This window comes from Melozone crissalis, unplaced genomic scaffold (genome assembly GCF_028551555.1).
Source record: "Melozone crissalis strain CALT ecotype California unplaced genomic scaffold, PUWL_Pcris_2 ptg000073l_1, whole genome shotgun sequence".
Taxonomy (NCBI): Eukaryota; Metazoa; Chordata; class Aves; order Passeriformes; family Passerellidae; genus Melozone; species Melozone crissalis.
The window spans coordinates 142,291-157,750 of NW_026535850.1; positions in this window are offsets into that span (position 1 = coordinate 142,291).

Here is a 15,460-nt window from a genome sequence, read left to right on the forward strand (position 1 = left end):
CTCGAGAGACAACATGGGCACTGGCTGTGCCTGAGCTGGTCCAGGCTGGGGCGGAGGAACAAGGTAAGGAGGTGGAAGATTTTCCAAAGGTTCCCATTCCTTTCCCCTGTTTGCCACATGCCGGAGGGCTCGTACCAGGTATAAACTCATACAAGCATACCTCCACATCTTGGCATACTCAATTTCCTCAAAATCTTGCAGCTGGTGATCAAATACGTGATCATACAAGGACTTCCAAGTCCAAGCCTCAAATGTGCCAAACACTGGCCACACCATGTATTTTCCAATCTCCTTCCCTCCCCATTTTTCCATACAAGAATGGATCATTTTCTCCTTGGATCTGCCCGCTCTTCCAGGGCTCTCATCCCAATGTTCTAGCATCCACCCCAACGGACTATCTCTTGGGACATCTGGCAGAACTTTCCTGGGACCCTCGGGAGATTTTTCCTGGGGTTTTCCCTGAAACCTGCTCTTTCCCAACCCCATTTTTCCAAAAATCCCTCCTATGATTTTTCTCACCTTGTCTCCTCTGGTTGGGACGTTCGTTGCAAGTCCCAAATCCTTGTCCGATGTCAATTTCCTGAGCTTGTGAAACGCCGCCAGTCTTAGTCAAGCGGAGAACCATACCACTGGCTTTTCAACTGATCTCCAGTTTTCTTACCTGTTTTCCCCAGATCAGAAGGCAGATGAACTCCTAGAGTTTTCTAGGACCGTCTCTTCCCCCTCCTGACCCAACCGTGACCAGTTTTCCTCTTCGAACTCCCCCAAAGCCTCAGGTCCCGCATGTGTCAAGCAAAACGTTCCGTTTCCCCCTTGACAGACCACATCCCTCACGGGATCGTGGAACTGCGATCGTGGGGTCCGCATTCACTTCGTGACAGAGTCACGTCTCACACACACATTTGGGCACACCCCAATCAACCACGCGATACTCACGGTTCCTTTTCCCGCATGGATTCTTCGTGCACATTGATTTTCCGAGTGGAAAAAGCACCTCGGGCTCGGAGATCCCCTGGATCTTTCTGAGTTTCCAAGAACTGGGCCCGTTTTTATGCCTCTTTGGCTGTGGCTCCAGTTTCAGTTGGGTGATTTTTGATTTGGCCTCGCGGACTCCAATCCCGCTCAGACTGCTGAAATCAGTGGGGCGCCCTCCAGGCGGGAAGGGGTCCCGAACCACAAATGCAATTCATGTCAGGGTCACCAGATTGTTATAAATGATCAAATTGTGAGCCAAAATTATCAAAACTTTATCAAAGATTTAATAATTTGTCTGCGAGATGGAAGTCCGGTCTTTGAAACCACCACAGCCAAAGATACAGTGTCGAGCCTGGGGTCAACGCTGGGTGAACCTGGATCTGACCTCCAGAGTGTCAGAGTCTCCTCCTCGGTTCACACATGCTGCCTCTTGCAGTGAGGTTTTATACAGTTTATTTTGCCCAAGGCAAAGATGACCAAATTTCCTTTGTATCTCTTCACATGCATCGCTGTTTCTTTCCACATGCAGAGCTGGACAAAAGCTGGGTCCAGGTGTGTAGTCAGTGTCAATAGGCTCCGGGAAGGCGTGTATTCGGATGTATCAGTTGGGCGCCGCTGACTATCTTGATAGATGCAATCAGCAAGGCGATAGTCTCTCTTGGGTGGCTCCCAACAATTCGGGAAACTAACGATCATCATCCTGGGAGCCTCTATTCTTATGTTAAGGCATCGACAGTTATCCAGATGTGTGTCCAAGAACCTGTTGAATCTGAATAAAACAGCTGCTCCTGGCTGAGGTGGTCAAAAGACATGGTTTGGATTTCACAATATTATATACATTAATAGCATGAATTATCCCTACCATATATTACATTCTCATTCCCTTGCTCTGATTTGTTTGCTAATAAATTAAATTAAAAATAATGTCCCCACTCTGGCCTTCTTTTGCCTATGAAGGTTGAGAGATGTGTTGGTAAATGATGGAGAGCAGCTTCCCAAGCTCATCTGCCAGCTCCCTCATTCCCTTGGGATGGATCCCCTCTGGGCCCACAGATTTATGAACATCCAAGCAGCTCAGCACTTCTCTGACTGCCTCTTCCTGGATAACAGGGGGCCCATTCTGCTCCCTGACACCATCCACCAGCCCAGGAGGACACTTGTCTTGAGGACAAGCTGTGTTCCCACTAAAGGCTGAGGCAAAGAAGGTATTGAGCACCTCTGCCTTCTCCTCATCTGAAGTTACTAAGGTCCTTCCTGCATCCAAAAGAGAACAAAAGCTGGTCTTACCCTTCCTTTTACCATTAGAATATTTGTAAAAACATTTTTATTATCCTTTACAAAAGTTACCAAATTAAGTTCAAGCTGAGCTTTGGCCTCCCTAATCTTTCCCTACGTACCCTAGCAACCCCCTTAAATATTTCCTGAGAAACCTGACCCTCCTTCCAAAGCTGATACATCCTCCTTTTATTCCTAAATTCCTTCAAAACCTCATTGCTCATCCAGGCTGGATGTTTGCCTCGTTGACTCCTCTTTGGGCACACAGGGACAGGCGGTTCCTGTACCCTCAAGATGTGTTTTGAAGCATGCCCACCCTTTCTGAACTCCTTTATTTTTAAGGGCTGCTTCCCAAGGAACTTGAATAAGTCTCCTAAACAGGCCCAAGTCTGCCCTCAGGAAGCCTAATGTAAAAGTTTTATTGATAGTTTTATTGATGTTCCTCCTGATACCACCAAATATTGAGAACACTGTAATTTCATGATCACTGTGCCCCGGGAGGCCTCCAACCAGCACATCTCCAAACAGCACATCTCCATTTACAAACAATAGTTAACAAAGTTCCATCCCTGGAGGTCTGACTCACAAGCTATGATTGCTGTGCCCTGGAAAGACTCCATGAGTGCTTTGGACGCCGACCAGGTTCCTTCTTGTCTGCTCGGGCTCCCTGCACAACGTCTTTTTGTATTTATCACGACCCAGTGTGCGTTCCAGCTGCTCGGGCTCCCTGCCAAATAGTTGTCCTTGCTGTGACCCCAGGCCAGGCTCCCTCGCTCGCCTCCTCTCCTCACCGCCCCTCGCTGCTTCCCCGGGCGCTGTTTGCTCAACACGGCCAAAATCCCTCCCACATCCAGATCGGCTTCGCCCTGCTCCGGCAGCTCTGACCGGGACCGGCAGCTCTGACCGGGACTGGAGCGGCGGCGGCACCCGGAGCTCGGGAGCGGCTCCAGCCCAGGAGGGTCCCGCGGTCGGGTGTGCCCCGCTCGGTGCTGAGGGCGGGCTCGGGGCCGCTGCTCGGGCGGGAGGTGTCCGTGCCTGGCTCGGGGCTGGCACGGCATGAACTTGAACGTGCCTCAGAGCCCAAAGCGCTGCAGGCGCCGAGTGCGGGCAGAAAGCGGCGCATCCTGGCTGCTCCGGGACCGAGGCTTCTCGGCGCTGCGCTGTGTGCCGGCAGCCGCTCCGTGTGCCCAGGCAGGGAGCCGCAGCGGCCGTGCCGGTTGTGTCAGAATTTAGTCCCAGCCTTTTTTTGCCTCCTCTATTCTCCTGCCTTTTTGCTCTTTTCTGTTCGAATGCCAAGAGGCCTCAGCTGCCTCCCGTTTTCCTTCCTCTCTCACCTTCCAGTTCCTATTTTGCAGACCCTGTTCTTTCCATATAAAACCCTTGATAACCCGTTCCCCACTTAAGGCTTTGTTGGGTCCTTGTTTTTCTGCCTTCTGGCTGCTGTGGGTGAAGGTCTGGCTTTGAGGAGCACACATTGCTCTCCCTGCTCCAGAAACCAGCCTTGCAGTTATCCCAATCTCCTGCTGCTGAGGGCTTCCTTAGGCTCTTGCTGAAATGAGAAACATCCTGGAACATTTTCCTTTCTTGAGATTAGAATGGTTTCTACAAGTCCTTGAGATGTGACCATGATGGTTAAAACCCCACTGTGCAAATGAAGGTTTTCCCTTCTTCCTCCCACTCCATGCTCCATCCTCTCCCTTACTTTGTCATCCCAACAGCTGCTAAGGAAACCTTTCTCATCTTGACAATTGCCAATGGAACTGCTCTTTAATTCAGTTTTAGAGTGGGTTTTAAAGTCAGGCTCTGTCCATGCTATTGATTTGAATTTTGGATGAAGTTGTTGGTGCTTAACAAGCTCTGTGCTGCTTTAAAGCCTGTCTCCAAGGCTCAAAGAATGACCCTGGCAGGAAGTGCAGGAGCGTTGTGAACTCCTTGTTTAGAAATGGAGTGCATCAAACCAGGTTCCTTTAAAAGCCATTTTAAGTGAAATGGAGGCACTGGAATTGCTTTGGGAAATGTTCCATTTGGGATAGAGCCACAGTGCCAGAAGCTGTTTGTCTGATGGTCAGTTCATGCTCTGGTCAGTGCAGGGCAGCCCCTCAAGACATGCATGAGCCAAAGCCAGCAAGGAGAGGAAAAGAGCCCAGCTGAGCTGAGAGAGCTGGAGAGATGAAATGCCACAGATGTGCCTGGAGCATGGCCCTCCCCAGCAGCTTTTCTCACAGTTCAGTGTTCAAAAAGCTGAAAGTTAATGCTCACTCAGGACTTTGGGATCTGACTTGGAAGTGCAGAGGGGATGAGCTCCCTTACTGGAACTCAGGCAGTGGAGTGCCACAAGACTGCAGCCAGATTGCTTCTCCTTCAGCTTAAATTCAATGGGTATTTTTAGTTTGTTTCTATTTTTGTGTGTTTGTTTGCTTTGTTTTGGGTTTTTTAAGTAACGTTAGAGATGCTACAAGAAGAGAAAGAACAGAGCATAAATAGGCTGGAGCACCACTGGCACGGTAATTGTTATTTTTCTCTTTTCCTTTTAAAAATATATGTGAGTAACATGAACTTTTTAACTCTATGATTTAGCAGAAACAATCGTTTTTTCCGATCCTTGGAAAAGATATGCTAATCCTGAGACCCGGGCCAATGGTCTCTGCATTTTATTAATTTTTTATAATTAAACAAGGGGCTGATAAAATTGACAAGGAAGATACAACTCAGGAGGTGCCAGGCAGCAATCTCCAAACTGTTTGGGTGATGCAAAGAGCAGTAGGGTGTGAAGGCTGCTTTCCAGTGCGAGATTAATCCATAATCACCGGCTCAGCGACATCAAAGTCACTTCTTAGAAACCACTTGTTATTTCCCGAGGTGCAGGAGCTGGAGTGTTTGACCGAGCCTGTGCCGCGCCCGCCGGATCCAGCAGCGCTGGAAGCTCCAGGAGCAGCTCAGTTCCTGCTCCGCGCTCGGCCCTCCGAGCCCGGCACGGAGCGGGGGCTCCGGACACATCCCCGTGCTGGGGCAGAGCCGCTGCTCAGCCCGGGGATCCTCTATCCCCCTCGTGCGGCTGCCGGGGGCAGAGGGCACAGTCCTGGTTCCGAGGCTGGAACCCTGCTGCTTTACCGCTCGTTCTCTTGCCATGATTTGTGCCATAATAAATTCAAATAATTCCCCCCAGTCGTGTCCCTTCTTCCGGTCTCCGGTGAGTGATCTCTGCCTGGCTTTTGCCGGTCCTCGAGCCTTTCCTGCTGTGTTCTGTTGCCTGCCCAGGGGCCGGAGGAGAGGCTCAGAGCGCTTTTGTTGGTACCGGGCACCTGGCCTGGCCCAGCCCAGCCCAAGAATCCCCACGATAATTCCCTGTTGAGAGCCCCAGGAGCGGCTTCCCCGAGGCTGCGCTTCTTCACCAACTCCAACGGCCTGGGGCCCTTTTTCTTACAACGGTTTTTTTTTTCGGAAAAAGGAGGGATCTGACTTCTCCCCTCCTCCCCTCTCTTCCTCGCCCCCCGCTGCCCTCCCCGCACACTGCTTTCTCAAGACGGCCAAAATCCCTCTCGCTCCAGACATTTTCTTTATTCTGTTGCGCCGTGCCCGCTGTGTCTGGCCGGGACGGGAGCGGAGCGGCGGCGGCACCCGGAGCTCGGAGGCGGCTCCAGCCCAGGTGGGACCCGCGGCCGGTGCTGCCCCAGCTCGGGGCTCGCTGCGGGCGGAGGGGGCCGCGGTGAGGGCCGGGGGGTTCTGGCGAGTTCCTGGCGCCGGCTTCCCCCGTGTGCCCCCTGCGCTGGGATCGCCGAGGGTGCCACTGTAAGTGTTCCGTCGAGGGGGAGCCTCCATTTGAAGGGACCTTCACAGATGAAAAAGATGTGCAAAAGCCCCCAGAATGGGCTTCAGTGAGGGAAATTGAGAACGAAACTGCATTTCCACTTATTTTAGGAGGCTAAATTGAGGAAAAGTCCCCCTTGATTTGTCGCAATACAAACAACTGCGACCCATTTCTTTATCCAGAAAAGGCGCATCTTTACTGCACAGCTCATATTTTATAGGATTATCAGCTGGCACCGTGTTAGATCTAATTGGCTCACAATACTCTGACAGTTCATTGGACAGTAAATGGCATTTTGCATTTCCACTAAACATCTCCATTTTTGGTTGGTTTATATATATATTTTTCACTGATTTGCATGGGACAGATTTCTTGGTTTTGAGAGTGTGAACCTGTTTTTCTTTACAACAATAGATTGTTCTGCAGACTGATTCTCATTCCTCTGATTCTCTCTCACGGGAATCAACAGACAAGCTGTGAGCTGCACCCAGCCCAATCAGCAGGCCTATACCATGATACTGTAAGGCATTTCTTTTATAGCATTTCTATCTATATGCAACAATTCTCCTTCTTTTTGTTAAAAAAAAAAAGCTTATGCATTCTGATGTTTAAAACAGTTTGTTCCTGTGAGATTACAATCTTTTTAAGGTTATTAATGGTTATCTATTAGGTACAGGATAAGACACATGAAAGACAGGTTACAGTCAATCAATACTCCAATTTTGTATCCTCTAGTCCAATCATGTCACTGACAAAGGGTCTTGCAGCATGGGAGAACACAAAGATCATGTCCAATGTCTCTTAGGGAATGGAAATAAATGACCATAATTCTAAAGTCCCCATGGCTGGAACTCAGGGGCTGTGCTGTCTAGGCAGGAGGAAGTCCAGCAGCTGGGAATGTTGGCCTTGGCATCACTGAATGTCTTTCTGGAAGCCCGGAGCAGGAATAGCTGAAGAGGGTTGGTAGAACACAACATCAGGGTGGTAAATACTGTAGGACAGAAGGCCTCTGTTCAGTTTCCTCTCCAAGTCTCCAGGCACAGCCATGGGCTGGCAGTCCTGCCTCTGTCCCTGTCCTGGCCACCAAGGCTGAGTGGGGACAAAGTCACCCCTCTTCTCCCTGAGCCTCATTTCTCGGAGGCCATCGATACCTGATCAGGTGAGCAGGTGACCCCTTTAAAGCTGCTGATGATAAAACATGTGCACCCCTTCTCCCTCAGTCCATAAATCAGCCAGGCCTTGCCATTGCACACTCAGCTTGAGACCCTCATGTGTGGGACTTGGCCCAGCTGTGACTCAGACTCACCTGGATTTTACCCCAAAAGAGCCAGGCATTGGTTTCCAGCCCTGGGAATCATTTGTTTAGTTCAGGACCAGCCTGAGAGTTCCCCCGTGAGCCTTTGGTGTTTTTATGTTAAGTTGCCCAAGTTCTGTTCCCCTAGTGCTTACTTGTTTCCCCCATATGGTTACAGTTGCAGAATGTTCCACCCCTCAGTGTATCTATTGTTGCTTCCCCTTTGTTTGGGGTCTCTGGATCCTGCCTCTCTTATTGCGCACGGCTTCCCCACGTTTGTTGTTTCTCACCCTTTATGAAAGTTCTTTCTGGGCAGCTCCATCGAACCCGCTCCTTTTCATTTTCACCACCCTTGCCTGAAGTCAGGGAACCAGAGAGGTTTGTCACAGCCACCCTCACTGTGACAGTTACAGAAAAGCCTTTAAAATACTTTTAGTACAAATATTGCATTGTTCAGACATTCTTTAGGAGCCAATTCCCCTTTCTTTTTGTTTTAAAAATAACAAGCATGTCTCTTGCTATGAACATGAAGGGAACAGCAAAACAAAGCAATACATGCAGTGAAACAAGAAACTGACAGTAATCAAGAATAAGTCAGATAATGCATGTAATTACTAAGACTTGTGAAATTGGATGATTATCAATGTCTAAAATACTGCATCATCACCCAGAGCCTGCAACAGCTGACAAACCTCATTTCAGTGAGGACGTGGAGATCCATTTCCAGGAAAGGTGTCCAAGCTCACTTTAAAAATAGATCCAGCTGTCTTATTGGTATAGGGTCAAATTGCCAAGGCCAAGGGACTTGAATATAGTTTTGAGGCAGAAAACATCTGGGTTTGTTGGCAATTTTCCAACCAGGAAGAGCCAGGGCATGGCCAGAGCCCAGACCCTCATTGGGAGGGTCTCCCTCACATACCTTTAAAACAAATCTCTCAAGAATAGCAGCTATGAGATGCCCCAACACAGCAAACTGCTGGAGTGCTCCTGTGAGAATAACTGGGGCTGTGTGTGATTCCCACAGAGCAGGAGCAGCCTTGCCCTCAGCAGGTCACAGCCCTGTCCCATGAGGATGTGTCACAAAAGGGTCAGGAAAGACCACAGGACCTCAGTTCAGATGAGGCGTTTGACCGAGCCCAGAGATCTCATCCTGGAACTCTGAAAACACAGGAAAATCATGAGACAGCCCTGGGTCAAGGCACAGCAACCCTGCTGGAACAAGAGAAGGGACTGAAGGCTGAGCAGGCAGTGCAGGGAACGGCTGCAGACAGCCTGTTCAAAGAGATGCAGCTGCAGCTGCAGAACAAAACAGAGAGATCCCAAAGTGACACCATGTCTTGTGGATAGTCACACAAAGATATGTCAAAGTTAATGAAATGCTTGCTATAAATAAGGTAATGGTGTCTTATGAATAATTCCTGTTATAAAAATGAGTGAATTCACATGATGGAACCGATATGTCAGCAGTGACTGTCTCAGGAATTGGAGACAATATTCTTCCAGCATTCCTGTATCCATAGCAATGAAACACTGAACAGCTTACAATGGATAACAGCCACAATGTGGAACAACCACCCACTCTCCTGTGTTATCTGTGGAAAATAAACCAGAAGAGATCACAATCAATGATCCTGTTAGGCAGTGTAGCACTGACACCTGTGCAACCTGTGAGAGGATCAAGGGCCCAACAAACTGTATCTTCTTCTATCCAAAAGCAGGTGTTTATCAGTGTTTCATCACAGCTGTTTCAGTGGGATCTGTCTTTTCTCTAGAAGAAAAGAACTACATCTTGCAATGTAAACAAACATGTTTAAAGAAAATTGACTTGGGTCTTAAAATTAATTACAGTGTAATTCAGTGTCACCTCAGTACCATTCGAGGTATACTTAAGAGAATTTAAAGTAGCATCTTTCATACTCAATAAAAACTGATCTTAAAACAGAAATAAAACATGAAATGGCTTAAAGTGAAGAAGACTGAAACCTGATCTTGTCCAAACTCAGCAACATTCAAATCTGACAGAAATCCACCTTAACATGAAAGATTAGTAAAAAATTAACTCAATAGAGTAATAAAGGTAACATTACTCAGATCTAACCTTGCTTAATCTTAACATCGCTAAAATCATATTCAAATAAAACAGAACTGAACTAGCAATCAATATCCTTAAAAGTTCTGGGTTCTACAAAATGTACCTTAGTCTGATGCTATTAATACCAAAAGGCACTGAAAATGTGAACCAAGCGTGTCTGAAATAGTGGCCTGATGGATTTACTGCAGGGATTAGAGAAATGTAACAAATAACTTGACCCTATGTAATTTAACATTGAGAAAAAGTCATGGCAGCCACAAATTTTAATGAATTTACTGAAACCTTTTAAAGCTCAATTCTACTAAAAGAAACAACAAAGTAGAATTTGGCAAAGTGTCCAAGAGATCGGGAGCTTCTCAAGATTGTATTTAGTGTAATACCATGTGGTAAATGCTATCAGCATTTCTGCTAAAGAAATTAGACTGTGTTATTCTGCACATGATAATAATGAAGCACTGCATGTACCGCTTTGAATCTTTCCAGTATCAATTCTCAGAGAAATCAGAGTTCACCAAAAACACAAGACTAACTTCAAATAAGCATTTCAGCACATGTTTACGGCATTCTAGGACACGGTGCGTGAGGCTTCAGTAGCCAGGGGCAGTCAGAGCCCTTCGGCAAATGCCGGGGGTTCGCCCCGCCGCAGGGCTGGGGAGCCACGGGGGTCAGTGAGTTCGCTCGGGGCCAAGCGGAGCCGCCGGGTAAAGCCGAGCCCCGGGAGCGGGGAAAGCCCCGGCGGCAGCGAGGGCAAAGCCGAGCGGGGAAAGCCGAGCTGGGACCCGCCCGGGGCTCGGGGTGAGGCGGGGCAGCCCCGCGCCTGCCGCCACCGCAGGGGGTTTGCACTGCGCTCACCGGGCCAAAGGGACTCGGGTTCTGATCCCGAATCCGGGCTGGCAGCGACGGGAGGCGCCAGAGCGGTGAAGGAACCGATCCCGGAGAAGGCAGCGGCGAGCGCCGGGGCGCGGCGGGGGAGCCGCCGATCCGCGATTGGCTGCGCTCCCGCCGCCGATTGCTCAGGTCGGCCAAAATCCCTCCCACACTGACGCTGTCCGTGTAGCAGTGAGGGGGTACGAATCGCGCCCATTAGACTGGAGGCGCAGCGGCTGTCGCGCCCAGAGCCCGGCAAGCCTATAATAAAGCTGGGAAGCGGCTTCAGCACAGGTGCGACTCGCGGTCAGTTTTGCCTCAGCTCGGGCCTCGGGGTTCTGGCGAGTTCCATGTGCCGGGTTTCTCCGTGTGCCCAGGCAGGGAGCCGCAGCGGCCGTGCTGGCGCTCGGTGTGCCCGGGCTCCGAGGCACCGGGGCAGGGAATCATGCGGGGCACAATGGTGAGCAGCCCGGGGCTGCTGCTTCTCGCCCCTCGGCAGGCGGACTCCGAGCCGCAGCTGCCCCGGGCCAGCAGCAGCCGGCAGCTCCCTGTCCAGGGGCGAGGCCGCCACGAGCCGGGCCGGCAGTGTCGCTCTCAGGAGCGCGGGCAGCGGCAGGAGCGGCTTGGAGTGCGGCCGTCCGGGGGCAGGGGCGGCGGGGAGGAGGCTGCGGACAACGGCATTGCGGGGAGCGGGGCCACGCCGAAAGGTGCCGAGGGGCCTGCGGTGTCGGCCCGCGGGGGCTCGGGGGGCGGAGCTGGCGGCCCGGCCTCCCATTGTGCCCACTCTGAACAGAGATTTTTGTTCTTGGAGGCACATGATTTTATTACTCTTCTCTCCATTTCAACTTCTTATAGGATTACAGTGACTTTAATATTTGGTTGCTTTGCTGTGGAGTCTTTTGTTTGATATTAATTACAACTATATCTCTCCATACCTTTAAGTCTTAGAGAAAAAAGTCTTGTTTCCATAGTTTTACCAGAGGGTTTTAGCTTTAAGATTAAGGCATTTCTTTATTTCTCTTGTTTGGGATTTAATTTCTTCTTTACTGTCTCAGAAGCTGTACAGCTTTTAGTAGCTAAAACTTTTGCATCGCTTTTTTAAATACCTCCCGTGCAAAACCAAAACTGGTGGATGTTGTCGAGAATTGGAATACAGTTTATCTGCTGAGCTGCAAAGGCGCGGTGGGAGGGGACGGCCGCTGCGAATGCTGTGCGAAAACTGCGCGCTAAGGAAAAGGGACCTGTGAAAAACGCCAATCACTTGTTTTTAAAAATTTTAAAAGTTTAATAGTAATAAAATGTTTAGGACAATATGAGACAATAAAAACAAAGAGTTACGGACGTCCGGGTACCTTTCTCTGGGCATCACGAGCCCAAAAAAGGACACCCGTTAACAAAGGATTAACCCTTAAGAACAATAGCCCGTTGCATATTCATACACTTCATACATGATGCATAAATTCCATTCAAACACAGGATTCTGTCTGGTCAGTGCCTGCTTCTTCCTTCTAATCCTAACAGCGCCTTCGAGGTCGGAAGAAGTTCGTTTATTCTGATAAGAGGGCAATAAATTCTCTTTCTCTGAAAGATTTAGGTGTCATGCGGCTCCTATCTCGCTTCAAGCCCTTCTTGTTAAACAAAGCATCTTACATGGCATAGTTTCTATTTTAACAATTTTTACAGCCTAAAACTATATTGAACACAGTACTTAAGAGAATTAATACAGCATTCCTTTCTAACACAACACATATAATATTCATTTTAATATTTGCGAAAAGCCAATCATAAAATACATGCATTTTTCACAATTCCCACTCTTATTCTTTGTAAATCATTTGGCTTGAGCAATATTTTTATCTACTTGCATCTTCTGGGCTATGCTGGCAAAATAAAACGGGATTACGCGAGTAAGAAATATAAAAACAGTTGTAACAAAAAATGAAAGATCTTAATTTCTTCTAATACATTACCCCACCAGCTAGATTTTAACATTGTTTTCTAATTTTTGGACTGGTACCTGGGTTATTATATGCTTATATATTTTTCTTCTTTGATTTCTTTTGCTTTTTCTAGAATGACTTTTTTGTGGTCATCAATTTTCAACAATCTGATATATTGAACTTTCCACAAACACCCCCTTCTTTGGCCAATAAATAGTCTAAAGCCAACCTATTCTGATACACCACAGTTTTTGTTTGGCTTTGCTGGCTTGATATTAACTCTAATGCTTGAGCAGCCTTATTTGCTATCATTTCTATAACTGCTTGGAGTCTTGTAATACGATTCAACAGATAATTTGGAGTCAATACAGAGTTAGATTGCTGTGCTGGTTTTACCTTTTCGTTTATTATTTGTTTTTTTACCAAATCTTGAACCGTATCTTCAAGATTAAATGTAAAACAAATCCATCTCTCTCTTTTTGGACATTCAATTCTAAATCTATTACCACTTTTTCCTAAGTTTCTTGTAATCTAATAATTTACTCCATTTTGCCTAGGGGTTCTTAATTTGGATGGGTTATAACAGTGGCTGTTGACATAGGTGTGTGTAATAAAGGAGGAACTTTGGTTTCTTTCTATGTGATGCTTTTTGTAGCATTTTTGACACGATCTTTCTGGTATCCCGAAAGGGAAAAGACAACAAATGAGTGCCAGAGACAGGAATAACAGAGGTCCAGTATGGCTTATACTCCCACCTCCCATGCCTGTGAGGTTCCAACCCACAGCAGCTGAATTTGATCTTCTCGGTGGTGAAATACAGAGGCCAATCTGGTCTTGCCCTGTATTTTCTTGTCACTTTCTCTTAACTAATTTCCAGGCAAATTGTTTTTAACACTCTTTAACTGTGGTCTCCTACTGTTCCTCAGGTATCTCTCATTCAACAGGCACTAATAATTCCCATCCACAAAACTAAGTTATTACTATAACACTTTTTGCAATAAGAGCATAAATTTTGTGAACTACAATACTAATTCCTCTCACAGTTTAAGCATTTACTTATAACCTAGCTAGCATGTCCAGTATTGGAATGAATCAAATAAAGTTTACTAATGGAAATGGCAATTCCCCTTCTCCCCTGTACAATTCTCAGGCTAAGGTCAGAATACAAAAACAGTCTTGATCCTTCTATCTGAGGTATTCCTTCCCAAGGAGATGTTTTATTCAGGCAGTGCTCAAAACTAGTGATATAAGCATTATCTTATTTCTTAATTCAGTGTTATTCTTTGTATATTTCTTGGATAATTTGGGTTTTCCCAGACTATTACCAGTCAGATCCCATTGGAAAGTCAGTTCAGTATCACCCGGTTTACATGTGATATTCCATTTTTCAGGTTTCTTCACAAGTCCTTTGATTCTGCTGGCATGAAATTCACCTTCTTTCTGTGATTCTGGTTGTTGCTTCAGTAGTACCTGGAAAGGACTTCTTAATAGCATGGTAATAAAAGAAAGATAATACTGCATTAACTTTTACTATTCGCTTTCCTTCTAAACTCTCTGGGTTTACCTAAAAGCTTTCTCTACAGCAGCCTCTTCTTCTTCAGGAAAAAAAAAAACCTTCTCGTTAATGGCAGAACAAAAGAAAAAACCAAAAAACTTCTCACTTAAGAAAAATAAACTGCTTTGTGAGGTTTGGAGACTCATCAATCTCTGCTTTGAGTTTATCTTTTATTGCTGGCCCCCCTGCCCCTCTTTTCACAGCCTTGCTGTCAGTGCTGTTCTTCTCCCTTTCCCCGGTGCTGCCCCTTGGCTGCAGGGCTGGAGCAGGGGAGAGGAACCACGGGCATGGGGACCCTGGGGGCTGCCCTGGGTCTCTCTTGCCCCCTGTCTCTCTCTCTCTTCTTGTCTCTCTTCCTCTTTCCTTCTCTCTCTCTTCTTCTCTCTCTCTCTCTCTCTCCCCTTCTCTCTCTCGGCCCACTTACCGGGCTGACATTGCCATCCTGGACTCTGCACCCCGACAGTCTGGGAGCCCCCCGGCAGTTCCGCCCCGGAACCAGCCCGCTCCTGGCCGCAAACCTGTGTTCTCTGCTGCCGGCACCGCCCGGGTCACCTCCACGGATCGGTCCCTGCCGCAGCCCCCGAGATCCCGCCGCTCGTAGGGAGCGCTCAGACACCTTCCAACCTTGACAACCCCAAACTTGGCGTCCCCAGGTGCTCCTGACATTCTTTTTCTTTCTCTTTCTTTCTTATCCTCTTCTGTCTTCAAGCAGGGCCTGTTCTGCTAAACCCTTTCTGGACCCCAGTGTGGCGTTGAATAACCTCCTGACAACCATGTGTTAAGACACTTCTCTGCCTTTGATGCAAAAAACTCCATTCACACTTCTGCTCTCTTCTAGCACCAAGATGTCATCACTTCACATTCCAACATCTCAGAGTTTGCTAACCACCCCCTTACTTCAACTTCTCTCTTTCTTCTCTCTCAATTGTAACCCTTATGGAGTCGATATTTAATCTTCCCCTATTTCTTTCTCCAGCCCAAACTTCTTTGTTGATTTTTTTTTTCATCTTCTTGGCCTAATTTCAAAACTCTAGCTGTCATTTTCCCATTTTCTGATATAACTACTATTCTTAATTGCACTGGTAAGACTCCTCCTGATAAATTGTTACCTGCCCCTGGGACAAATAACACATCTCCCATCTAAATTTTAGTTTCTTCTCTCAATTACCACATCTTTAATGACTAGAAATGTAAAACTTTCTCTTTTTGCCCCTTTTGCTTTCACTATATGTTTGCTCACACTATAACTTTTTGGAACATTTAACAGGAAAGTTCTCTCTGCCCCTGTGTCTGTTACAAATTCCAATTCTTCTTCTTGGGGGACTCACTTTTAAAGTTATCACAGGCTCCAGATTGTATTTGTCCCCCCAAAACAATTAGAGCCTCTGACTTGATTTTTTTTAATGTGCCCATTTCTTTAAAGATTTTCAGATCTTCTGCTTATTTAGGACCATTTTCCTTTTTCTCTCAAGATTGCTTATCTATTTAGTTGGAGTTTCTTCTTTCCCCTTTAAAAGCTGTCCTTCAAAAACCTTTTGTTTTCGCATTTTGCCTTTGATATGCTGTCTCATTTATTCTCTTGGTTATGTAATTACGATCATTATTCATGTGTTTACTCCCCTCCTCATTATTTTAACCCCACTCAGGAGGTGCA